Source organism: Papio anubis, chromosome 9 (genome assembly GCF_008728515.1).
Source record: "Papio anubis isolate 15944 chromosome 9, Panubis1.0, whole genome shotgun sequence".
Lineage (NCBI taxonomy): Eukaryota > Metazoa > Chordata > Mammalia > Primates > Cercopithecidae > Papio > Papio anubis.
The window spans coordinates 105,060,943-105,088,702 of record NC_044984.1 but is presented as its reverse complement, the minus strand read 5'-3'; positions in this window follow the sequence as shown (position 1 = coordinate 105,088,702).

Below are 27,760 nucleotides of genomic sequence, written 5' to 3'. Positions count from 1 at the left end.
CTATCTCTACTAAAAATACAAAATGTAGCCAGGCATAGTGGCATGTTCCTGTAATCCCAGCTATTCGGGAGGCTGAGGCAGGAGAATCACTTGAACCTGGGAGGCAGAGGGTACAGTGAGCCAAGATCGTGCCACTGCACTCCAGCCTGAGCAACAGAGCGAGACTCCGTCAAAAGAAAAAAAAGAAGCCCAACAGGATAGGGTTTGTAGAGCTTCTGGACAGCCGTGCATGTGGGGGTTCTCAGGGGATGGTGTTCTCCCCACAAGGCTGTTGGAGGGCAGGGAAGCTCCATGCTCTTTCCCCCTTACCTCAAAATATGCATCTCTTCGTCTGTATCCTTTGTAAAATCCTTTATAATAAGCTGGTAAATGTATTTCCCTGAGTTCTGTGAGCCACTCTAGCAAATTAATCAAACCCAAAAAGGGGGTCATGGGAACGCAGCCTGAGGTAGGTCAGTAGAAGTTCTGGACACCGGGACTTGTGATTGGTGTTTGAAGGTTGGGGGCAGTCCTGGGGACTGAGCCCCAACCTGACACCTGGATCTGACACCGTCTGCAAGGACATAGTGTCAGAAATGAATTGGAGGATGCTCAGTTGGTGTCCACTGCAGACTCGACTGCTTGCTTAGTGGTGGAGAGAAACCCCTGTGCATATGGTCACAGAAGTCGCCTGTGATGGTTGCAGTTGAGGAGTGAGAGCAGAGGAAAAAATTGAAAACAAAAAAATTGAAAATTGAAAAAATTTTCAATTTTTTCCTCACTCTCAGAGGTGGGTTCCAGTATCAGTTCAGAGTTGTTGTTTTTCTTGTTTGTTTTGTTTGGAGACAGAGTCTCACTCTGTTGCCCAGACTGGAGAGAGGTGGCACGACCTCTGCTGACTGCAACCTCTGCTTCCCGGGTTCAAGAGATTCTTCTGCCTCAGCCTCCTGAATAGCTGGTGCCCGCCACCACGCCCACCTAATTTTTGTATTTTTAGTAGAGACAGGGTTTCATCATATTGGCCAGGCTGGTCTTGAACTCCTGACCTCAAGTGATCTGACCACCTTGGCCTCCCAAAGTACTGGGATTACAGGCATGAGCCACCACGCCCGGCCTCTGCAGGGTTTTTAGTAGTAACTCCAGACATAGATGCAGACTGGCTAAATTCAGCAGAAAAGGAATTCAACACGGAGAGCCATGAGCTCCCACAATTGCCTGGAAGGCACACACAGAGGACAGGCACACAGTGGGAAACATATCCAGAAACCTGCCCAGGACCAGGCTGCTGAGAACCCCCTAGCTCGTGTCTCTGAACCCTGTCAGCCCACTGACTGCTACTGCTGACCCTGGAACATGGACAGTCCTGCCACTTCCACCCCACCTTCCATCCCTCACCCCAAATTTCTCCTTGTCCCTGCTTCTCTGCCCACTCTGGGCAAATCCTCTGTGGATGCGCCAGGCCCAGTGGCTCATGCCTGTAATCCTAGCAGTTGGGGAGGCCAAGACAGAAGGAGCATTGCTTGAGTCCAGGAGTTCAAGACCAGCCTGGGCAATATAGCAAGACCCCAATCAAAAAAAAAAAAATCATCGGTGGATACAGCTGATTAGTCGGTTACAAGGGATGCTGGGAAATGGAGTACAGACAACCTGGCTTCCTTGAGGTGTGCTCTGCCTGTCCCCCTGAGAGCCATAAACCAGTGAAGTCACAAATTCAGCATGGGGAGACAATCACTGAGCAGTGGAAACATGGAAAGCCTACAGTGTTTGCCCTGCCAGGTATGTCAGAGACTAAGGGCAGGCACCAAAGTGGATCCTAAAGTCCTAAAGGATCTTTTTTTTTTTTTCTAAGAAAGGGTCTTTCTCTGTTGCCCAGCTGGAGTGCACTGGTGTGATCATAACTCATTGCAGCCTCAACTCCTGGGCTCAAGCAAGCCTTCTGCCTCAGCCTCCAGAATAGCTGGGACGGGACTACAGGTGCACACCACCATGCCTGACTAATTTTTGTATTTTTTGTAGAGATGGGGTCTCATTGTGTTGCCCAGGCTGGTCTCAAACTCCTGGGCTCAAGCAATCCACCTACCTCAGCCTCCCGAAGCACTGGGATTAGAGGTGTGAGCCACTGTGACCGTCCCTAAAGGATTTTATCAGCCACTTCACACTCCCTTCCCCAGATGAAGCCTCTGGACCAGATGGGCCCCTAACTGGGGCAACCATGGCCCCCTGATTCAAAGCCATCAACCCATTGGCTGGCCAGTAGCCAATCAAAGCCTCTCCCATGAGAAGAGGCTCTCAAACTTTCTCCATTCACAGTGTCCTTAGAATGTCAGGGTTTTCAGTCAGGCACGGTGGCTCAGGCTTGTAATCCCAGCACTTTGGGAGGCTTAGGTGGGTGGATCACTTGAGGTCAGGAGTTCAAGACCAGCCTGGCCAACATGGTGAAACTCCATTTCTACTAAAAGTACAAAAAAATTAGCTGAGCATGGTGGCATGTGCCTGTAATCTGAACTACTCGGGAGGCTGAAGCAGTAGAATCGCATTGCTTAGACCTGGGGGGACGGAGGTTGCAGTAAGCCAAGATCATGCCATTGCACTCCAGCCTGGGTGACAGAGACTCTGTCTCGGAAAAAAAGGAATGGTCAGGGTTTTCAGCCAGATGCAGTGGCTCACGCCTATAATCCTAGCGCTTTGGGAGACTGAGGCGGTGGATTACTTGAGGTCAGGAGTTCAAGACCAGCCTGGCCAACATGGTGAAACCTATCTCTGCTAAAAATACAAAAATTAGCTAAGTGTGGTGGTGGGCGCCTGTAATCCCAGCTACTTGGGAGGCTGAGGCAGGAGAATCACTTGAACCCAGGAGGCAGAGACTGCAGTGAGCTGAGATTGTGCCACTGCACTCCAGCATGGGTGACAGAGCGAGATTCTGTCTACAAAAAAAAAAAAAAAAAAAGGAACCTTAGGGTTTTCTTTTTTTTTTTTTTTTCCAGGGTGGCCTTAGGCCAAAAGAAATACCTAACAGTTCCATTTGTTAAGTAGTTACATCAAGCAACTTAATAACTATTTATGGCCTAACAACTTAGCAGCCATTTGAAAAGATAAATTGAAATGAAAAATATTTTTCATTCATTCTTAAGTATCCATACTTGCTGTTGAATGGAAAGTGTATATCTGTTGGGCACTGCACAAATTCTCGAACCTCGGAATCAGATCGGGCACTGCCTCATTTCCTGTTCCATGCTGATTTTTGGCTACTAATTGCTTTTTCTTACAGCAATCACGGAAAACCCAGCTTGCAAAAAGATGACATCGTGGAAAGGGATGTAGTTCGATCTAACGCTGAAACTGTAAGCTCCTTTAGCCAGTAGTTTGGGAAGTATCTGAGATATGTGAACTTTCACTGTATTTGCTTTGAAAATGTAAATATCCAAGGCCGGGCGCGGTGGCTCAAGCCTGTAATCCCAGCACTTTGGGAGGCCGAGACGGGCGGATCACAAGGTCAGGAGATCGAGACCATCCTGGCTAACCCGGTGAAACCCCGTCTCTACTAAAAAATACAAAAAACTAGCCGGGCGAAGTGGCGGGCGCCTGTAGTCCCAGCTACTCGGGAGGCTGAGGCAGGAGAATGGCGTGAACCCAGGAGGCGGAGCTTGCAGTGAGCTGAGATCCGGCCACTGCACTCCAGCCTGGGTGACAGAGCAAGACCCCGTCTCAAAAAAAAAAAAAAAAAAAAAAAAGAAAATGTAAATATCCCCTGCTGTACCTGTGAGTTTGTGGGGAACCCCAGTGCCTTGGCACACAATTTGAAAATTGCAGCTTCCAGGGTGTAAACTGAGTGACAGAGAGTAGCTAGCCAAACAGAGGTGGAATCAGGGAAGAGATGGATGGTTTTAGCCTGAGGCATGCTGACAACCAGAGAAAAACCTATTTGCAGAGAGAAGAGGACGAAATAAAAATAAAGATGAGAAGCCAGGAAGTCCTAGAAGGAGCAAAAAAAAAAAAAAAAAAAAAAAAATGCAATTATCTGATGTGGTACTCACTGCGACTAGATTGCACAATCTGACCCCTGAATCAATTTCTCTCTTTTTTTTTTCTGTTTTTTGTTTTTTGAGACCGTCTCGCTGTCGCCCAGCCTGGAGTGCAGTGGTGTGATCTTGGCTCACTGCAACCTCCGCCTCCTGGGTTCAAGCAATTCTCCAGCTTCAGCCTCCCGAGTAGCTGGGACTACAGGCTCATGCCACCACGCCTGGCTGATTTTTTATATTTTTAGAAGAGACGGGGTTTCACCATGTTGGCCAGGCTGGTCTCGAACTCCTGACCTGCCTCGGCCTCCCAGCTGGGATTACTGGCGTGAGCCACTGCACCTGGCCCCGAATCCATTTGTGATGTTGAATTTATGGTGGGTGGCACTAAATGAGTGCCTCCCTCACCTTTTCCCAGACCCAGGAAATGGCGGCAATTCCATCCTTCCAGTTGCTCAGGCCAAAACTTTGGATCCTCCCAGACTCTTTTTCTCTCCCGTTCCATGCCCAATTCCTTATCAAATTGTGTCACCTCTGCCTCCAACACACAGCAGTCCCCCGTTATCCTCAGGGGACATGCTCCAAGACTCCCTGTGGATGCCGGAAACTGAGGACAGTCCTGAAGCCTGCATAGACTGTTTTTTTGATCTGATAACTGGGATGGCTACCAAGTGACACAAAAGGATGTCCCAGAACAGAGGAGGACAGGCAAGATTCCATCATGCTACTCAGAACGGCACTCAATTTAAAACTTACGAATTATTTATTTCTGGAATTTTTCTATTTTATGATTTTCTGACTGTGGTTGACCGTGGGTAACTGACACCACAGAAAGTGAAACCGCAGAGAAGCAGGGGACGACTGTCCATCTAAAATCGGACCACTTCTCCCCGTCTCCAAGTTACTGGTCCGCCACTTCTCACCTGGGCAAGGCAGTTCCGGGGTCCAAACTCTCAGACGAACCCATCTCACTCAGAATAAAAGCCAAAACCCATAACATTGCCACAGGGCCCTATGGGAATAAGCCTCAACCTCCTCTTATAACATAACCCCTTGCTCCGCTTTCACTGACACCATTCCAGCCACATAGGGCTGGGTTTTTTTTTTTTGTTTTTTTTTTTTTAGAGAGAGAGAGAGAGAGAGAGCCTGGAAAAGTAATTCTCGTGTCTCAGCCTCCCAAGTAGCTAGGATTACAGGCATGCCCCACTACACTCAGCTAATTTCTGTATTTTTAGTAAATACGGGGTTTCACAATATTGACCAGGCTGATCTCGAACTCCTGACCTCAGGTGATCTGCCAGCCTTAGCCTCCCAAAGTGCTGGGATTCCAGGCATGAGTCACTGTGCTCGGCACCTTTCTGTTCTTAAAACATGGCAGGCACCTGCCCTCGGGGACTGCACTGGCTGTTCTCTCTGCCTGCCATCTTATCCCCCAGATACCTTCATGGCTCACTTCCTCACTTCCCTCAGTCTTTGCTCAAATGTCACTTTACCTGTGTGTCCTCCTCTAACCACCTGTATAAAATAAAACCAGCACGCCCCTCCCTGGGCCCTCACCTTTGGGAGGGAGTACTGAGTTGCAGGAGCTAATGAGACACTCAAGTGTAAGGGGGTTCCCAAAAAAAACACCAACCGGCCTGTGCACTGGGAGGAGCGTGCACGGGGGTGGAGCCACAGAAATTCCCACCATTTGCAGCGGGGAGGAGCCTGGCCCCTCCTCTTCCTGGGTGGAACCTGGGATTCAATTTGTGAGGCAGGAGGCGCTCCAGAAGAACTCTGACCTTGCGGAGGAGGGTCCGTTTCCCTTTTTGCCTTTTCACCCAATAAAGCCGGCCCTCCTCATCCTTCAAATTGTCTGCAAGCCTAATTTTTTGTGGCCGTGTGACAAGGATCCAGCTCTTAGCTGAACTAAAGCGAGAGTCCTACAACACTGACATTGACACTTTCGTTTTTTTGAAACAAATATTTCCTGAGCAACTACTATGTGCCAGACATTCAGCTGGGCACTGAAGGAAAAATGGCTCCTTCGGTTTGAAGCCAGCTGCCTCTAATCGCCCAAAGTTGATGTCTTAGATCACACTCCCCAGATAACCATGCTTCCTTCCTCTCCCCTACTGGGGTAGTGTAATTTAGAACTGCATGGAAATCCTGAGTAAGATCGCCTAGAGAAGTCCCCATTGCAGGCCTCTGCAGGTCCCGTCACCATGCCTTGCCCTGCACATCTAGTCACCACTCAGGATTGTGGGTGGCGAGGATGGCCCATGGAAGACTTCAGCTCCTTTAGTCTGTGCACAGGCTGTGAGGGAAATCCCAGGGACTGGGCTGCGGGGACCAAGAGGAAGATCTCATGGCCAGGCCATTGGAATAACTTGGTTTTGAACTTTTCTTTTCTCTCTCTCTCTTTTTTTTTTTTTGAGACAGAGTCCAGCTCTGTTGCCCAGTCTGGAGTGCAGTGGTGTGATCTCGGCTCACTGCAACCTCTGCCTCCTGGGTTCAAGCAATTCTCCTGCCTCAGCCCCGCAGTAGCTGAGATTACAGGTGCCTACCACCATGCCTGGTTCATTTTTATATTTCAGTAGAGACAAGGTTTCACCAATGTTGGCCAGGCTGGTCTTGAACTCCTGATCTCAGGTGATCCACCTGCCTTGGCCTCTCAAAGTGCTGGGATTACAGGTGCGAGCCACTGTGCCCAGCCTCAAACTTTTCTTTTCTTTCTTTCTTTCTTTCCTTTTTTTTTTTTTTTTTTTTCCTTTGAGACCGAGTCTCACTCTATTACCCAGGTTGGAGTGTAGTGGCACAGCTCACTGCAGCCTCACCCTTCTGGGCTCAGGTCATCCTGCCACCTCAGCCTCCCGAGTAGCTGGGAGCACAGGCATACACCAAAACACCTGGCTAATTTTTGTATTTTTTGTAGAGATAGGGTTTTGCTATGTCGGCCAGGCTGTTCTTGAACTCCTGGGCTCAAGCAATCCTCCCGCCTCAGCCTCCTAAAGTGCCAGAATTACAGGCATGAGCCACCACACCCAGCTGATTTCTGACTTTTCTAACTTACATATTTACATGTGTGGTATGTGGCCTCCACTTATACTCTCATGCCGGACCATGCTGATATTTCAGGTAGGTTCTAGATTCTGGTATAGGAATGGCAAATACATGGCAAGCCCACTGTGACTTCCCTCTCCCTGACTGTGGCAGACATCAGCAATGGATCACAGCACTCTTTCTCCCTGAGAGGCAGCCTCAGAACTGTCTCTCACACAGCCCCACCAGCAGCCACTCCTCATCACCCATCCACACAGGAGGTGCAAGGGGATTTCCTTCCCTATTCTAGCATTTTCTACATGGCAGCCTGCTCTGCAGCCCACAACATTCAGCAAGAGGCCTCAGTCTTGCCCGGAAACTTTTTCTCCAGTTAAAAAGAAACCGCTGATGCTAGATGTTAGTAGAAAGTAGATAAATAACACTTGAATACTGTCTTTGGTGTGGCTCAGAAAGTTCTGATGTTATAAGAAGAAAAACAATGAATAAAATAATTTTCCATTTGGGGAGCAATTACTTATATTAAACATTTTTTAAACCTACTCTTTCCTCTGAAGAGATTAATGTTTTGCATTAAGGCCTAACACATTCTGACTCTCAGGATTCTTTTGGCAGAACAGAAAATCCTCATGGCTTTTTTTTTTTTTAAGAGACAACGTCTCACTATGTTGCCCAGGCTGGTCTCAAACTCCTTGGCTGAAGTGATCCACATGCCTCAGCCTCCAAAATTGCTGGGATTACAGGCATGAGCCACCACACCAAGCCCCTGATGGCTCTTTTCATTTGAACAATTTATTTTCCTTCTCTGTGTGGATCTCTGTTTCTGCACCTTTTTCTTTCTGTCTCTATTTCTTTTATCTCTCTGTGTATCTCTACAAGTGCATTTGTCTTTCTCAGTCTCAATCTCTTCGTCTCTTCCTTTGTCCCTCTCTTCCTCAAAGGGCTGGCAGTCCGTCTCTTTATGTGAATCTCTGTCATGCAGTGTTTGTGGGTGTGTCTCTGACTTTCTATTATTATTATTATTATTATTATTATTATTAAAGATGGGGTCTCACTCTGTCACCCTGGCTGGAATGCAGTGGCACGATCTTGGCTCACTGCAGCCTCAACCTCCTGGGCTCTATTTATCCTGCCACCTCAGCCTCCCAAATAGCTGGGACTATAGGCACTGGCCATCATGTCTGGCTAATTTTTGTATTTTTTGTAGAGCCAGGGTTTCGTCATGTTGCCCAGGCTGGTCTCAAACTCCTGACCTCAAGTGATCTGCCTGCCTCTGCCTCCCAAAGTGCTGAGATTACAGGTGTGAGCCACCGTGCCCGGCTGTCTCTGACTTCCTTTGTCTCCGTCTCTGTATGTGGATCCCTCATTCTCAATCTTTGTCTATTTCTCTCTTACACTGTATGTGTATATGACTGACTTTCTCTATGTGACTCTATATCATCCAGCTTTCTTTTTCTGTCTGTCTCTCTGTGAAGTTTATCTTTCTGTTTCTGTGTTGCTCTATCCCTTCACGTCAGTTTCTCTTGAGTTTCCTCTCCCTTTCCCCATTTCTCTCTCTCTCTCTCTGCTCTTTTCCCTCCCCCAACCCCTTGCCTCCAATCCACCCCCATTTCTCTTTTTTTCTCTCCCTTCTCCCCTCCCCTAGAGTCTCAAGATTGGGGCCAGGCAGCAAGATAGTGAATATAAAGTGAAAAGTCACCTGGAGATTTCCAGGCCACCAGATGTGCAACGTATTCAGACAGAACAGCTGGATCATTTAACAGCTTCCTTGTTTTCCCCCGGAACATCTGCCGCAGGGGCGTCTAACACAGCATGTCTACGTGAAGACACGCACCTGTGTGCCCCTGTGTGTTCCCTCATGAGACCCTGTGCAAAAGTCACCATTGTCTGAAAGCCTCACTTGTATCCTTTAATGTAATCTGATTCAAATTTCTTCCCCTGCAACTTCCCTCTTCTCCTCCTCCTACCTAACATAGCTAAAAAAGCTGGTGCTGTTTAATCATCTCAAATACCTTCAATTGGCATCCTGTGATCTTCAAGTGATCTTGTGAGTGAGGGGTTTGGAAAGATAAGATAAAATGAAGAAGGAAGTCTAAAGAAAGGCCTGGAGAAAGCTGGAAAGAAAACCCTCAAATTCAGGGCCAGGCATGGTGGCTCACACCTGTAATCATGGCACTTTGGGAGGCCAAGGTGGGTGGATTGCTTGAGACCAGGAGTTTGAGACCAGCCTGGCCAACATGATGAAATCCCTTCTCTACTAAAAATACAAAAATTAGCCTGGCATGATGGTGGGCACCTGTAATGCCAGCTACTCAGGAGGCTGAGGTGGGAGAATTGCTTGAACCTGGGAGGCGGAGGTTACAGTAAGCCAAGATCACACCACTGCACTCGAGCCTGGGTGACAGAGCAAGACCCTGTCTCAAAAAAACAAAAACAAATACAAAACTCAAATTCAGGTCACTACATTGTTCTTGGCCCCATTTTACAGATGAAAAAACTGACAGGCAAACTCTAGAATCCAAAAGCTCAAAAGAACCTGTACTCCAACCCCGAACTCCTAGCTCAGCATGCAACTCAACCGCCAGCATCACAGACAAAGCAAAGCTGAAAAAGACCTCACACATGGGGCTGCATGGTGCAGAGAGCATTGCCTCAGCCTCTCATGTTGGCTAGACAACCCTGAGCTCAAATCCCTTCCCTGGGACTTAGAAGCTGCCGACTTGGGGAAGCCATGTCAGCTCTCTGAGCCTCGGTTTCCTTATCTGTAGAATGGTAATAATAACAGTATCTTGACCAGGCGTGGTGGCTCACACCTGTAATCCTAGCACTTTGGGAGGCTGAGGCGGGGGATAACCAGAGGCCAGGAGTTCGAGACCAGTATGACCAACATGGTGAAACCCCATCTCTACTAAAAATACAAAAATTAGCCAGGCATGGTGGCGGGCACCTGTAATCCCAGCTACTCGGCAGTCTGAGGCAGGAGAATCACTTGAACCTGGGAGGCAGAGGTTGTGAGCTGAGATCGTGCCATTGCACTCCAGCCTGGGCGACAGAACGAGACTCCGTCTCAAATTAATAATAATAATAATAGTAATAACAACAGTATCTCTCTGTCAGAGGGGTGTTGTGAAGATCTGATCAAATGAGACATGTAGAGTTACAAGACGATAGTAAGGACTAGAAAATGTATGTTGTTGTTGTTAGAATTAGTATTAGTACAAAACTGAGGCCCAAGTTTATACAAATTAGGTAACGGCAGATCCAGACTTAGCAGCTGGTCTCCCAGCTCTCACTCCAGCGTAGTATTCTTCCTTATCTTTTTTCTTTTTTCTTGACGTGGAGTCTTGCTGTGTTGCTAGGCTGGAGTGCAGTGGTGTGATCTCAGCTCACTGCAACCTCCACCTCCCAGGTTCAAGTGATTCTCCTGCCTCAGCCTCCTAAGTAGCTAGGACTACAGGGGTGTGCCACCACGCCTGGCTAATTTTTTCTGTTTTTAGTAGAGATAGGGTTTCACCACGTTGGCCAGGCTGGTCTCAAACTCTTGACCTCAAGTGATCTGCCCGCCTATGCCTCCCAAAGGGCTGGGATTATAGACGTGAGCCACCGCAGCTGGCCCGGTGTATTTTCACCAAGAGAGTTTCTTGCTACTTACTCTGCCCACCAAAAACAGTGATAATGCTAACTATTTTAGTTATTACAGCTGACACTCTGTGTTCCAGACCCCATCTCAACACCTTATATCTGCTCATTGAATCATCGTGACAGCCTTGTAACATAGGTCCCATCTTATCCTTAGTTTATAGATGAGGAAACTGAGGCCTAGAGAGCAGGAGAACCTTGCCCAAGGTCACACAGCTAGTAGACAGCAGGGCTAGGACGCAAAGGCAGGCAGCTGGCCCCAGAGTCCACCTTGTAATATCTGCGCTCACTGCTTTTCGTTAAACTTCTTGGGGATTTACCGCAAATCATTGTTACTTTTCTTTACTATTCTCTCTATAAATATCAATTGACTTTCACTTATGCAAATAATACGTGAATACATTCTAAAAAACAAAAACAAAATTAGGGCATTACTGACAAAACTAAACTCTGCTTTGATGTTACTCTTATTTTCCACTGTGAGCAATTTGGTAAGAATCTTCTCAGCCTTTTGCCTGCACGTTTACATATGTACTTTACTGCCACTTTGCAGACCCTTCCCGCTGGGCCTCTAGAAAACAGTAGCTGAGACAGCAAACTTGAGACTGAAGGAAGGTTGTGGGGGCTGGAGATGGTATCACTTTCTGTTTTCCGTAGATCAGTTACCTATAAATATTCTGAAAATTTCCTGGCAGGTGGCTCAGTCAATGGGCCAGCAAGTTGGATGCATAATTAGGTTTCCTTGGCTATTTGCAAAATGCTGGGATTACAGGTGTGAGCCACAGCACCTGGCCTAATTTTTGTACAGTAGAGACAGAGTTTCAACGTTTGGCCAGGCTTGTCTTGAACTCCTGACCTCAGGTGATCTGCCCACCTCAGCTCCCCAAAGTGCTCGGATTACAGACATGTGCCACTGTGCCTGTCCTCATCCACAGCCTTTTGGGGGTGGGGAGGTTGTTTTGTTAGTTTGGGGACCAGAGGAGAAACCAATCAGACAATTCCATACCTGCTTCTCTGCCCTACTCATTGCAAGGCCCAACCCTGCCAGTCTGAATTAATATGGAGTTTACATTTGAAAAGTAAGTGTTTTATTAAGTATTCTGGGGCACGAACAGGCCTGGTCCCCCAGGTATTAGAGAAACTTGTCCCCTAATGTCTGTGCTTCCTTATTCCTTTGGTAACAAAACTACACATTGCTGAGTGTGGTGGCTCATGCCTGTAATCCCGGCACTTTGGGAGGCTGAGGAGGGTGGATCACGAGGTCACGAGTTTGAGACCAGCTTGGCCAATATGGTGAAACTCCGTCTCTACTAAAAATACAAATATTAGCTGGGCGTGGTGGCATGCACCTGTAGTCCCAGCTACTCAGGAGGCTGAGGCAGGAGAATCGCTGGAACCCAGGAGGCAGAGGTTGCAGTGAGTCGAGATGGCACTACTGCACTCCAGCCTGGGTGACAAAGCAAGACTCCATCTCAAAAAAACAAAACAAAACAAAACAAAAAACAAAAAAACTACACATGGCCATCTGGAATATAGATGACACTTCATTGTGTCAGAGGCATTGGAACCAGAGCGACTCCATCTTGAACAGGGGCTGGCTAAAATGAGGCTGAGACCTGCTGTACTGCATTCCCAGGAGGTTAAGCATCTTAGTCACAGGTTAAGATAGGAGGTCAGCAGAAGATACAGGTCATAAAAACCCCACTGATAAAACAGGATGCAGTAAAGAAGCTGGCCAAAACCAAGATGACAACGAAAGTGACTTCTGGTGATCCTCACTGCTCCTTATACACTAATTATAATGCATTAGCTTGGCCAGGCACAGTGGCTCACACCTCTAATCTCAGCACTTTGGGAGGCCGAGGTAGGCAGATCACCTGAGGTCAGGAGTTCAAGACCAGCCTGGCCAACATGGTGAAAACCCATCTCTACTAATAATATGAAAATTAGCCAGGGGTGGTGGTGCACGCCTGTAATTCCAGCTACTCGGGAGGCTGAGGCAGGAGAATCGCTTGAACCTGGAAGGCAGAGGTTGCAGCGAGCTGAGATTGTGCTGCTGCACTCCAGCCTGGATGACAGAGTGAGACTTTGTCTCAAAACAAACAAATAAACAAACAAACAAACAAAATATATATATATATAGCAGCAATGACTGCTTCCTGGCCATGTGACCTTGGGCAAATGACTTCACCTCTGTGTGTGTGTGTGTGTGTGTGTGTGTGTGTATTTTATATGTGTATATATATGTATATATTTAATATAATGCATTAGCTGCTAAAAGACACTCCCACCAGCACCATGAAAGTTTACAAATGCCACGGCAATGTCTGGAAGCTACTGACAGAGCAGGAGCACCATAATCTCAGACAAACACCACTACTTTAAGTTCCAGCTCCCTTTCCAGCTTCATGCATTTCAAGGAAATCACTTCTCTTCTAACTACAAGCAGCCAGAAAGAGCAGACAGTAAAACACAGATAAGACAGCTTGGGCACAGAGGGAGGTAGGGGGAAAGTCTCTTAGGTAACTGCCAAACTTCACCCTCATACAATGGGCCCCAGTAAAACAGTGGGCCTTAAATAAGCGTATTCCTTTCCCTTCAGGTGCACTAAGATAGGGAAGCTAAAAGCAGACTCAGAGGATGTGCCTGCAGCTGCAGGAAGATGTTTGGGAACAAACACACAACTCTCCCTCCCAGATAAGCACAACAAAGAGACACAGAAGCACCTCAAGCCTCTGATAAGCTCTCCCATCCTGAATCCTTAAAAATTCTTAGTCTGTAAGACACTGTGCCCCTGACAACTCAGCCAGAAGCTCCTCTCAGGTTTGTTTTCTCTAAAATAAACCTGTCTTGACTGGTGAGCCACCTTTCATGCTTCTTTCCTCTTTCTTTAATTTTTATAGTTACCCTATATGGTCTAAAAGGAAGAAGAACTCTCAGTTCCAGGAAATCCCTGCCCCTTTCCCAGAACACCTATGAAGAATCCACCCCTTTAGCCTGTGATCAAGAAATAATTATAAAAATAGCCAACCAGCAGCTCTCAGAGCTGCTCTCTTTATGGAGAAGCCATTCTTTTAATTTTAAATTTAAAAAAAAATTTTTTTTTTTGAGACAGAGTCTCACTCTGTCACCCAGGCTGGAGTGCAGTGGTGGCATGATCTCGGCTCACTGCAACCGCTGCCTCCTGGGTTCAAGTGATTCTCTTGCCTCAGCCTCCCGAGTAGCTGGGACTACAGGCAAGTGCCACCACGCCCAGCTAATTTTTTGTATTTTTAGTAGAGACAGGATTTCATCATGTAAGCCAGGATGGTCTTGATCTCCTGACCTCATGATCCACCCACCTTGGCTTCCCAAAGTATTGGGATTACAGGCATGAGCCACTGTGCCCAACGTTTAATTTGTTTTAAGTTTTTTGAGACAGGGTCTCACTCTGTCACCCAGACTAGAGTGCCATGGCACAATCTCAGCTCACTGTACCCTCTGCCTCCTGGGCTCAAGTGATCCTCCCACCCCAGCCTGCTGAGTAGGTGCAACTACAGCACATGCCACCATGTGCAGCTAATTTTTGTGTGTGTGTGGAGATGGAGTTTCACCATGTTGCCCAGGGTGGTCTTGAACTCCTGGACTCAAGTGATCCGCCTGCCTCGGCCTCCCAAAGTGCTGGGATTACAGGCAAGAGCCACTGCACCTGGCTCATTCTTTTTTTCTTTACTTCTCTAATAAATTTGCTTTCACTTTATGGACTTGCCCTGAATTCTTTCTTGTGCGAGATCCATGAACCCTCTCTTGAGGTGTGGATCAGGATTCCTTTCCAGTAATAATTGCAGCTCTGTGGTAGTGATATGATCATATGATTACCTTCCAGCCAATGGGATGTACACAGAAATAGTATGTACAAGTTGTAGGAAGTGTCCTTAAAAATAAGGGACATGCTATTTGCTTCCCCTTTGCAAGCTTCTCTATTGCTGGAATACAGACATGATGGCAGGTGCTACAGCAGCTGTCTTGTGTCTCAAGAGGGCAGACAACTGTTAAGGACAGCATAAAAATAAGATGGAAGGAGCCCAGGTACCTGACAATTATGGAACTGCCATTGAGCCCAAGTCTACCTGCATGTACTGTGAACCCCAAAAATTTGAGACAGGTCTCAGTTAATTTAGAAAGTTTATTTTGCCAAGGTTGAGGATGTGTGCCCATGACACAGCCTCAGGAGGCCCTGATGACATGTGCCCAAGGTGGTCAGAGCACAGCTTGGTTTTATACATTTTAGGGAGACATGAGACATCGATGAACATATGTAAGATGAACATTGGTTAGGTCCAGAAAGGTGGGACAACTGGAAGTGGGGGAGGGAAGGAGGCTTCCAGGTCACAGGTAGGTGAGAGACAAATGGGGGCATTCTTTTGAGTTTCTGATTAGCCTTTCCAAAGGAGGCAATCAGGTATGTGTTTATCTCAGTGAGCAGAGGGATGACTTTGAATAGAATGGGAGGCAGGTTTGCCATAAGCAGTTCCCAGCTTGATTTTTCCCTTACTTAGTAATTTTGGGGGCCCAAGGTATTTTCCTTTCACAATACCTTTATATGAAAGAGAAATAATCTTCTATCTTATTTCAGTCACTGCTAGTTGGTGTCTATTTGTTAAAGTGACTGAAGTTTTTTTTGTTTGTTTGTTATTGGTTTTTTTAAGTCTCACGCTGTTGCCCAGCCTGGACTACAGTGGTATGATCTCAGATTACTGCAACCTCTGCCTCCCAGGTTCAAGCGATTCTCCTGCCTCAGCCTCCCAAGTAGCTGGGATTACAGGTGCACGCCACCATCTAATTTTTGTATTTTTAGTAGAGATGGGGTTTTGCCATGTTGGCCAGACTGGTCTTGAACTCCTGACCTCAGGTGATCCACCCACCTCAGCCTCCCAAAGTGCTGGGATTACAGGCGTGAGCCACCACACTCAGACTAGTTGTTTTAAAACTAACACAGGCCAAGGTTATAAAAATTTCAGACAATGAAAACAAACAAGCAAACAAATACAAACCAGGTGCAGTGGCTCACACCTGTAATCCCAGCACTTTGGGAGGCCAAGGCAGGAGGATTGCTTGAGCCCAGGAGTTCAAGACCAGCCTGGTCAACATAGTGAGACACCATCTCCACAAAAAATTAAAAAATTAGCCAGGCAGGTTGGTGCACACTTGCGATCCCATCTACTCAGGAGGCTGAGGTGAGAGGATCATTTGGGCCTAGGAGGTTGATGCTATAGTGAGCCATGATTGCACCACTGCACTCCAGCCTGGGCAACAGAGTGAGACCCTGCTTGAAAAAATATATATAAAAAAACAAATACAGACCATTGCTCAGAGTGACAAGTTGTAGATTAGAGGAGTAGGGAAAGAAAGATCGGTGAGACTTTTGGGAGAGCATGGAGGGCACTGGACTGCTTCAGATAGTGTGGAAGGCATTAGAAGTGGGACAGCAGTGGCAGAGATTAAAGGGTTAATAGTCCAGGACCATCAGCCATCATAGGTAAGCAATGAGGAGACATTTCAGGAATTAAGTGAGTGATTCTGTGAACTGGGGTCAGGGACAAGCCTCAGCCTCTATATCTATAAAATGGGTTGCTAATGCTAACAAATGGAATAAAATAATAAAATGGTGTTGTGATGATGAAAAGAGACACAGTTCTTAACATGTTGCCTGACCCACAGGATGCACACAATATACGTTAGCAATTATTTTTATTATTACTATTATTACTATTACTATTATTATCTCCTGCTATGACTGGCCCAGCTAGTCTTCCAGCTCTCCTGCTACTGAAATGCCTTCCCCCAAGTTGTCATGGGGGAACCTGAAACAGTGACAGTCTATTCTATTCCTTTCAGACAGTACAAGGGCCTGCAGAAAAGGCTCTTGGAGGTAATGTTCTCTCCGCAAATGAAGGGGAGACCAGCACAAGATCCTAGACTCAAAGCCTTCTGTCATGACTGGATGTGACTTTTCAAGGTGTCTTCCTTGGGAGATGGGGAGGTGTATTTTGAGTGCAGACGGGACAGAAACAACTATTTGTAACCATAGGGCAAACATCGTAGAATGTATTATTGTTCTTAATTTTTCACTCCCTTCTCTGTTTCCCACCAACTGACTTGGCCATACGGCATGCTTTGGCCAACAGAATGTGTAATACCCATCACACCCACCTAACAGCTCTAAGAGGCATTGCTAGGGTTTTCTCCTGCTTTCTTACAAGTTTCCCTTCTGCAACAAGAATGGGCGTGTCCCATAAGGCCCCAGAATGAAAAGACACACAAAGCAGAGCCCAGTGGAGACACAGCTGCAGCCACTGACATTAACAAGAGCAAGAAATCCACATGTATTGTTGTAAACCATTGAGATGTGAGGGTTGCTTGTTATGCAGCAAAGCTGACTTACACATCTGCCCCAGGGTTCTGGGAAGGACCAAAGGATGTGGAAGAAGATGGACCTCAGTTCGAATCCCAGGTCTTCCCAACATTGAATCCTAGGTGACTTTGAACAAGTCGCTTTACCTCCTGGGACTCCATTTTCCTCATCGGTGAAATGAGGATAATAATACTTCTTGTAAGTCATAGGGTTATGGTAAGGATTAGATGAGATCTTGTCCATAAAGGGCTTGGAGTTGAGAAAGGGCTCTGTTAATAGGAGGTACAAGGAAAAGTTCAACTGATATTTCAGATCCCAAGCCTGACGAAGGCCTGACCTTGATCTCAAAGTGGAATTATAACCTTGCTGAACTATCCATGCTAAATAATCTAGATCTAGATATCTGTATCTATATATATCTATATCCATATAGGTATCTAGATCTAGATCTAGATTATTTAGCCTATATGTGTGTGTATATATATACACACACATAATTTGGGTTAACAAGAACCCCATAACAGCCTTCAGTTTAAGCTGCACTGGCCAGGCGTCGTGGCTCACACCTATAATCCCAGTACTTTGGGAGGCTGCGGCGGATGGATCACTTGAGGTCAGGAGTTCGAGACCAGCCTGACCAATGTGGCAAAACCCCATCTCTATTAAAAATACAAAAATTAGTCAGGCATTGTGGCACACAACTGTAATCCCAGCTCCTTAGGAGGCTAAGGCAGAAGAATCGTTTGAACCTGGGAAGCGGAGGTTGCAGTGAGCTGAGATGGTGCCACTGTACTCCAGCCTGGGTGACAGAACAAGACTCCACCTTAAAAAAAAAAAAAGCTACACCAACTTCTTTCTTCCACACTCCTCTTGCCAACCTCAGGCCTCTGAAGGAAACCCTCTCCCACAAAAAAAATAAAATAAAAACACAAGAACAGAAACCCCACAGCTCGAGGTGCTGCTTAAGGCTGGCTTGAACCATGATCATTCACAATGCATGGCAATTTTGTTCATGTTGATCTTATCAATACGTGTCCTTCCTCTTGGGCTGTTTGGGAAGCAAAGTTGGTCCACCCTTCAAAGTTTGCCTGCTCTTGGCTTGACTGGATGACCTCGAACTTTCAAGTAAGTTTTTATGTTGTGGAAGTGGCCCATTGAGCAAGTTTTTATGATGTGGAAGAGGTCTGTGAACACACAATTTCACACCGATGCACGCAAACCTGCATGCATATACAACCATTTATATACATGCACATACAACCACTTATATATACATGCACACAAAATTTTTTTTTTTTTTTGAGATGGAGTCTTGCTCTATTGCCCAGGCTGGAGTGCAGTGGCATGATCTCAGCTCACTACAACCTCCACCTCCCAGAGTCAAGCAATTCTTCTGCCTCAGCCTCCCGAGTAGCTGGGAATACAGGCATATGCCACCACACCCGGCTGTTTTTGTTGTCGGCTGTTTTTGTTGTTGTCGTTGCTTTGTTTTGTTTTTGTATTTTTAGTAGAGACAGGGTTTACACCATGTTGGTCAGGCTGGTCTCGAACTCCTGACCTCCTGATCTGCCTGCCTCTGCCTCCCAAAGTGCTGGGATTACAGGCATGAGCCACCACGCCCAGCAAAGATTTTCTTAGCCAGTTTCCTGCTTAGGTGACTTCCAAGCTTTTTCTAAGCTGCTTGTTCTGTTTGCAATTACAAAAGACATTGACATGTATAGGCAGTATGTGTAGAGGGTGGAACTTTAGGCTCTGACTTAGTTTGAGTTCCTCCCAAAACAGACTCAGAGACAAGGATTCTACTGCAAGTTGTTTATTTGGAGGGTGATTCCAGGAAATATCAAGAAGAGGGTAAGAGAAGGAAGTTAATAGAAGGGTATTTTATCAAGCAGATTACCACTGCAGCAACCGGGGCATTCTGTTTGGGAATGCCAGGAGCTGGGTAGAACACACTTCAGAGTTATCCCATCTGCGGATCACTTGAGGTCATGAGTTTGAGAACAACATGGTAAAACCCCATCTCTACTAAAACTACAAAAATTAGCTGGGCGTGGTGGCAGATGCCTATAATCCCAGTTACTTAGGAGGCTGAGGCAGGAGAATCACTTGAACCTGGGAGGCAGAGATTGCAGTGAGCCAAGATCACGCCACTGCACTCCAGCCTGGGCAGCAGAGCAAGACTCTGTCTCTAAATAAAAAAATAAATAAAAACAGGGTTATCCCATCTGAGGGGCGAGGGAGCTGGGGTATTTATCCACCAACCCCTGTCAGTCACTGGTTGAAAGATGTTCCCAGGGCAAGCTAACTTCTTGGAACTACTGATTTGCCCCCAGACTTGTTGAGCAAGCCCTGGTGGACAGAGCCAAGTACAGCTGCTGGCAGCAGGTCCACAACTAGAGGGAGGCAAGTGAGGTGACTAGTGTGCAGAATTTAAGGAGGCACTCACTCTTGGGGTTTTGCAATTGCAGAGTGGACAGTTTGAAACTTTCTTTCACGGAAAGGCAATTACTGAAAGGCTACGGGGGAGGCACTGACAGTGTCTGCTACAGGTTTTGCAGGCAGGAAGGTTGCCTGGGTTTGATTCTTAATTCAGTCACTCAAGGGCCACTCACTTAACTTCCTTATAACTCTGCTTCCACATCTGTAAACTGGGATAATTATAGTGCTTACTTCATAGGACTGTTAGAGAGGATTACATAGATGATTCATATCGAATGCTGAGAACACAGCTGGGCACAAAATAAGCCTCCCATAAGCATTAGCTCTGATGACATTGCAATGAACGTTATAGTGCATTTATCTTGGTAGGCTTTTTTGGATTTGTTTGTTTTGAGATGGAGTCTAGCTCTGTTCCCCAGGCTAGAGTGCAGTGGTGCCATCTTGGCTCACTGCATCCTCCACTTCCCAGGTTCAGGTGATTCTCCTGCCTCAGCCTCCCTAGTAGCTAGGACTACAGGCACGTACCACCATGCCCAGCTACTTTTTGTATTTTTAGTGGAGATGGGGTTTCGCCATGTTGGCCAGGCTTGTCTCGAACTCCTGACCTCAGGTGATCCACCTGCCTTGGCCTCCCAGAGTGCTGGGATTACAGGCATGAGCCACCTCGCTCAGCCCTGGTGGTTTTTTGAGGATCAAGGAAGCAAGATCACCTAATAGTTAAGAAAAGAGTCTTTTGGCTCAGACAGATGTGGGTTCAAGTCCCAAGTCCACAATTTATTATGTGACCTTAGGCAAATCACTTAACCTCTCTGGATCTCAAGTCTCTAATAAAAGTAATTATTAATCTGGGCATGGTAGCATGTGCCTGTAATCCCAGTCACTCAGGAGACTGAGACAGAAGGATCACTTGAACCTAGGAGTTTGAGACCAGCCCGAGCAACTTGGGAAGACCCCATCTCTTACTTTTTTGCGGGGGGTGGTGGGAGACACAGTCTCACTTTGTTGCCCAGGCTGGAGTGCAGTGGTGTGATCACAGCTTGCTGCAGCCTCGACCTGCTAGGCTTAAGCAATCCTCCCACCTCAGCCTCCTAAGTAGCTGGGACTACAGGCACATGCCACCTTTGCCCAGCTAATTTTTTTAAAGAGATAAGGTCTTGCTATGTTGCCCAGGCTGGGAGATCCCATCTCATAAAAATAAAAATTATTATTTAATAATAAGATATTTCGCCACAACTTTTAAAGCTTTAAATAAAATTAAAAGATGTATGCATGGTGCTTATCTAAGCACTGTGCCTGACTTGAAGTCAAGTGTGCAATAAATCTTAGGTGTGATTGTTGGGTGTTCAATTTCCCATGCAAGCAGGAAGCTCCTGCCACGTTGGAGTGGCCAGGAAGCTATAATTCAGGCAGCAATATTTATTGCACACTTGCAAGATGCAAAGATGGGAAGTGAGGGCCATTAAAAAGAAATATTAGCACTCTGTGTTGGTCCTGGTGGTGGACTGGAATTCTTCCATTTCTCCTTTAATGGAATCACACGTCCACGCCCTCTGCTTTGTGACTTTGTGGTTCCTCTCTAGAATGGGCTATGAAAACTCTCTATCAACCTTGAGAACATACAAAAGGAGACAGAGGCTGGGTGCAGTGGCTCATGTCTGTAATCCCAGCACTGTGGAAGGCAAAGAAGGAGGATTGCTTGTGACCAGGAGTTCAAAACCATCCTGGGCAACACAGTGAGACCCCATCTCTACAAAAGTAAAAATAAAAATTAGCCAAGCATGGTGATGTGTGCCTGTAGTCCCAGCTGCTTAGGAGGCTGAGACAGGAGGATCACTTGAACCCAGTAGGTCAAGGCCACAGTAAGCTGTAATCACACCACTGCACTCCAGCCTGGGTGACAGAGCAAGACCCTGTCTTTAAAAAACAAAAAACAAACAAAAAAAGGCCGGGCGTGGTGACCCATACCTGTAATCCTTGCACTTTGGGAGGCTGAGGCAGGCAGATCACTCAAAGCCAGGAGTTCAAGACCAACCTGAACAACATGGTGAAAACCCATCTCTACTAAAAATACAAAGCTTAGCTGGGCTTGGTGGTACATATCTACAGTCCCAGCTACTAGGGAGAGTGAGGTGGGAGGCTCACTTGAGCCTGGGAGGTGGAGGTTGCAGTGAGCCAAAATTGTGCTACTGCATTTCAGCCTGGGCGACAGAGAGAGACCCTATCTCAAAAAAAAAAAAGAAAAAAGAAAAAAAGAAAAAGGAGGCCAAGGGAAAAGTTAGAAAAACTTGGTCCCTGATGACTGTATGGATTTCCTACAGAAGCCGTAAGTTGTCCCCCACCCCTCCATGAACTTATTTTAATATGAGAGAAAAACAAATCAATAAGTACTTGAGTTTCTGTTGTATACAGCCAAAATTAATTATATGGTACACACTCTTCTTATTTTATTTGTTTGTTTGTTTGTTTGTTTGTTTATTTTGAGACAGCGTCTCACTCTGTCACCCAGGCTGGAGTACAGTGGCGCAATCTTGGCTCACTGCAACCTCCGCCTCCCAGGTTCGAGTGATTCTCCTACATCAGCCTCCCGAGTAGCTGGGACTACAGGCTTGCGCCACCACGCCTGGCTAATTTTTGTATTTTTAGTAGAGTCAGGGTCTCATCATGTTGGCCAGGCTGGTCTCGAACCCTTGACTTCAGGTGATCCACCTGTCTCAGCCTCCCAAAGTGCTGGGATTACAGATGTGAGCCACCACACCTGGCGTTATTTTATTATTTTTTATGCTCTGGGCACAGCATGGTGGAAGATCATGTTTTCTGGGGGTTGCAGAGGAACATTCCCAAGTCTTGCAAAGAGGAGACGGTTTCCAGGCTGCCTCCTGCAGAATGTGGCTCCTCTGCCCATGCCCCTGGGATCTGGCTGTCCCTCACGTTCTCTCCATCTCCTGTCAAAGGCTTCAATCCCCGCTGTGCGCTAACCCAAGTGACTTCTGCTTTCTGCAAAGACACGAATCAGAAACACCAATCCATGTCAGATCAGCCCTGAGGTTAGTCCAGACACGAGGGTATGAGCTGCCCCAACACCAAGTCCGCCTTTCCCTTGAGCTCAGTGGGCACCATTCCATTCACAGTAGACCTGCCCATCTCTCCACTAGGCTCATTCACTACACAGTTGGACCTTTTCATCCTGATGAATGCATCTCTTGGAAAGATACCAGGCCACAACTGCCAAAAATTTTTTTAGTAATATTTTTTTTCTGGTCTTTTTTCTTTTTTTTTTTTTCTTGAGACAGAATCTTGCTCTGTCATCTAGGCTGGAGTGCAGAGGCACCATCATAGTTCACTGCAGCCTGGAACTCCTGGTCACAGCGATCCTCCCACCTTGGCCTCCCAAAGTGCTGGGATTACAGGCATGAGCCAATGCGCCTGGTCCAGAAATAATGTTCTGATGCAACCAAAGATAGCCAAGTTAGAACTCAGAGAAATGAGATCCACCACTCCCCTTAAATTCAGCTGCCATATTCCAACCACTTAACACTGTTTCTTTACCCACGCACCCCACCTGTTCACCCTTCTTCAAGTAACAACACCTCAGTTTTCCTCCGGACAACTTCTTACCCCCACTACTGGTTCATTTGGTCTCAGTGATGGAAATTCTACTTTCTGCACCCAATGTAGTCATGTGATTTGCACATGGCCAACCAGAGTCTTGCAGGCCTCTGGCCTCAGTGATTAGTAACTCCATTTGGACCACTGAGAGTCAGGCCCAGGATTTTTGTTTCATCTCCTGCAAAGATAAAGGTTACTACCTTCTCTGCTGGTCTTGGGGCTGTGAGGGTGGGAAGGTGGGGGCTGCTGGCAACCACCTTTCCACACAGAGGGTAAGAGCTGATTGAGAGAGTGGCATTAGCACAGAAGGAAGCTAAACTAAGTGATGGGAAGAAAGAGACACACAGAGACCAGCCTGGATAGCATCATTTGAGCTCCTGGATCAAGCCACACGTGAATGTCTTTTTTTTTTTTTTTTTTTTTTTTAAGATGGAATCTCACTCTGTTGCCCAGGCTGGAGTGCAGTGGCACAACCTCAGCTTACTGTAACCTCCACCTCCCTAGTTCAAGTGATTCTCTTGCCTCAGCCTCCCAAGTAGCTGGGATTATAGGCGCCCTCCACCACACCCAGCTAATTTTTGTATTTTTAAGTAGAGATGGGGGTTTCATCATGTTGGCCAGGTCGGTCTAACTCTTGACCTCAGCTGATATCCCCGCCTCGGCCTCCCAAAGTGCTGGGATTACAGGCGTGAGCCAATGCACCCAGCTGAATGTCTTTTTATTATGCATGTACTTTTTACTCATATTAGTAAATCCAGTAACTTTTTTGCTTAAGCCACTTGGAGTGGGTTTTCTTATTCTTGCAAAAAACAGTCTCAATTTTCTATTCTCCTTCTTCACAATCTCACCATACATCATTATTTGTCTTTTTTATTCTTTGTCCCCTACCATCACTGCTGCACAAGGGCAGTGGTTTGTCTATTTGTTTGTTTGTTTATTTATTTATTTATTTTAAGACAGAGTCACGCTCTCTCGCCAGGCTGGAGTGCAGTGGCATGATCTCAGCTCACTGCAACCTCTGCCTTCCGAGTTCAAGCGATTCTCTTGCCTCAGCCTCCCGAGTAGCTGGGACTACAGGCGTGCACCCACACCCAGCTAATTTTTGTATTTTTAGTAGAGATGTTGACCAGGATGGTCTTGATCTCTTGACCTCATGATATGCCCGCCTCGGCCTCCCAAAGTGCTGGGATTACAGATGTGAGCCACCGCACCCGGCCGATTTTTTATTATTTTTAATTTTTGCTTACCACCTAGAATAGGGCTTGTCAGGTAGCAGGTGCTCAACAAATTTTTTTTGATAGAAAAATAGAGTACTGGCTGAGCACAGTGGTTCACGCCTGCAATCCCAGTGCTTTGGGAGGCTGAGGTGGCCAGATCACCTGAGATCAGGAGTTTGAGACTAGCCTGGTCAACATGGTGAAACCCTAGCTCTACTAAAAATACAAAAATTAGCCAGGCGTGGTAGCGGGCACCTGAAATCCCAGCTACTGGGGAGGCTGAGGTGGAAGGATTGCTTGAGCCCCAAAGGTCGAAGCTGCAGTGAGCCAAGATTGTGACACTGCACTGCAGATCCTGTCTCAAAAAAAAAAAAAAAAAAACTCATAAATGTAAAATCAGTGCCACATGCCATAAACAGAAGATAATTGTAAATATATACACTTTGAAGGCCAGTTTTCTTGAACTCAGACTGGGTATTCTCACACCTTCTAACGACGGGACTTGAGGTCTACTTTCTCTTTGTTAAAAAGAGATTACCAACCTGGCATGGTGGCTCACACCTGTAATCCCAGCACTTTAGGAGTTCGAGGCAGGCAGATCACTTGAGGCCAGGAGTTCAAGACCAGCCTGACCAACATGGTGAAACCCACCTCTACTAAAATACAAAACAAGCCAGGCCTGGTGGTGGGTGCCTGTAATCCCAGCTACTGGGGTGGCTGGGGCAGGAGAATCACTTGAACCCGGGAGGCAGAGGTTGCAGCGAGCTGAGATCGTGCCGTTGCAGTCCAGCATGGGCAACAGAGTGAGACTTCATCTCAAAAACAACAACAAAAAAGAGACGGCTAGAGTTAGGATACTGTTATTAGTGGCCAGGCATGGTGGCTCACACCTGTTATCCCAGCACTTTGGGAGGCCAAGGCGGGCATATCACCTGAAGTCAGGAGTTCAAGACCAGTGTGGCCAATGTGGCGAAACCCTATGTCTACTAAAAATACGAAAATTAGCCAGGCATGGTGGCCGGCGCCTGTAATCCCAGCTACTTGGGAGGCTGAGGCAGGAGAATCACTTGAATCCAGGGGGTGGAGGTTGCAGTGAGCCGAGATCATGCCACTTCACTCCAGCCTGAGCGAAAGACCAAAATTCCATCTCAAAAAACAAAAACAAAAACAAAAACTTATTAGCATCAGGCCAGGTGCTGTGGCTCACACCTGTAATCCCAACACTTCAGGAGGCTGAGGTGAGCAGATCACTGAAGTCAGGAGTTTGAGACCAGCCTGGCCAAAATGGTGAAATCCTGTCACTATTAAAAATACAAAAATTAGCCAGTTGTAGTGGTGGGTGCCTGTAGTCCCAGCTACTCAGGAGGCTGAGGCAGGAGAATCGCTTAAACCCAGGAGGCCAAGGTTGCAGTGAGCTGAGATTGCACCACTGCACTCCAGCCTGGGCGACGTAGGGAAACTCCGTCTCAGAAACAAAACAAAACAAAACAAAAACTTATTAACATCAACTGATACTTTCTCCTTAATCATTGCTTCTAATTAAAATATTAAATTAAATTTTAAAATATATCACTGCTCTAAAGCAAGCATTGTCTGATGAGGGTCATGGGCCCACCACGTTTTTGTAAATAAAGTTTTATTAGAACACAACCACACTCATTCGTTCTTTGACATATTGTCAACGACTGCTTTCATGCTACGTTGGCAGATGAGTATTCACGACAAAGACCACTGGGCCGGCAAAAGCCAAAAATATTTTCTATCTGGAGCTTTACAGAAAAAGTTTACCATCTCCTGCTCTAAATCACGTCATACTCAAATTCTCTGGTGTATGGAATTTTATGACCTTATAGAGGGAAGCATCACCTTTTCATAAAAAGTCCACAGCAAGCTGAAAAGGCCAAACTGCTGTGCTGTCCCATTTGTGTTGAAGCAGGCTCTTTAGATGCAAAATCTACCCCAGCTTTCCAAAGGCAAGTGGGGAGAGAGCGCCCTCCCCAGTGGGGAGGTGAGGAGCATGGACTGTAAGCCCCTGGCCTCTTCACGCTGAGCCAGAAGCAGCATCTTGCTGTGGGTCTTGCTGGCTTGTGGAACTATGTGTGATTTCATCCTTTCCACATTTCCATGTTTCTAAATATTTAACACATTATATTTGTTTGCTAGAGCTTTCCCAACAAAATACCACAAGCCAGGTGGCTTAAGCAACAGAAATTTATTTCCTCGCAGTTCTGGAGGCTAGAAGTCCAAGATGAAGGTGTCAGCAGGGCAGTTTCATTCTGAGGCCTCTCTCCCTGTCTTGTAGATGACTGTCTTCCGCTTATCTTCACAGGGTCTTCTTCTGTGTGTGTTTGCTGTGTTCTAATTGCTCTTTTTTTTTTTTTTTTTTCCGCTCTGTCACCCAGATTGGAGTGCAGTGGTACAATCATGACTCCCTACAGCCTTGATCTCCCAGACTCAAGTGATACTCTCAAGTGAGCCACCACGCCTGGCCCCTAATCTCTCTTCTTTCTTCAGCCACCTGAGTAGCTAGGACCACAGGCACACATCACCATATCAGGCTAATTTTATTTATTTATTTATTTATTTATTTTAGAGATGGGGTCTCACCATGCTGCCCAGGCTGGTCTCGAACTCCTGGGCTCAGGCAATCCTCCTGCCTCAGCCTCCCAAAGTGATGAGATTACAGGCATGAACCATCATGCCTGGCCTAATGTCTCTTCTTTTTTTTTTTTTTTTTTTTGATACGAAGTCTCGCTCTGTTGCCCAGGCTGGAGTGCAGTGGCGTGATCTCAGCTCACTGCAAGCTCCGCCTCCTGAGTAGCTGGGACTATAGGTACCCTCCACCACACCCAGCTAATTTTCTTTTTTTTAGTAGAGACAGGGTTTCACTGTGTTAGCCAGGATGGTCTCGATCTCCTGACCTCATGATCCACCCGCCTCGGCTTCCCAAAGTGCTGGGATTACAGACGTGAGCCACCATACCCGGCCCCTAATCTCTCTTCTTATAAGAAAATCATTCATATTGGATTAGGGCCTACCCTAATGCCTCCAATCTAACTCAATCACCTCTTCCAAGGCCTTATCACCAAATACAATCACATCCTGAGGTTCTAGGGGTTAAGACTTCAACCTTGGAATTTTGGGAGGATGCAGTTCAGCCCATAGCACATATTGTATTTGCATTATTCAAACACGGACAGTAAACTGCTAAAAATTTTTAAAAGGTAGACCAAAAATCATGACCAACATTTTAACCTGAAATTTTTATTATGTAATTAATATCTGTCTGATACTTTTAAAACAATTCAAAGAGTATAGAAGATAACAAGGGGAACACCAGCACCTATTCTCAGCCAGCCACACTCCCCACTGTTGATATTTTCTGTATATCCTGCCAGAAATTTTCTTTTTGTTAAATTTATTTTTATTGT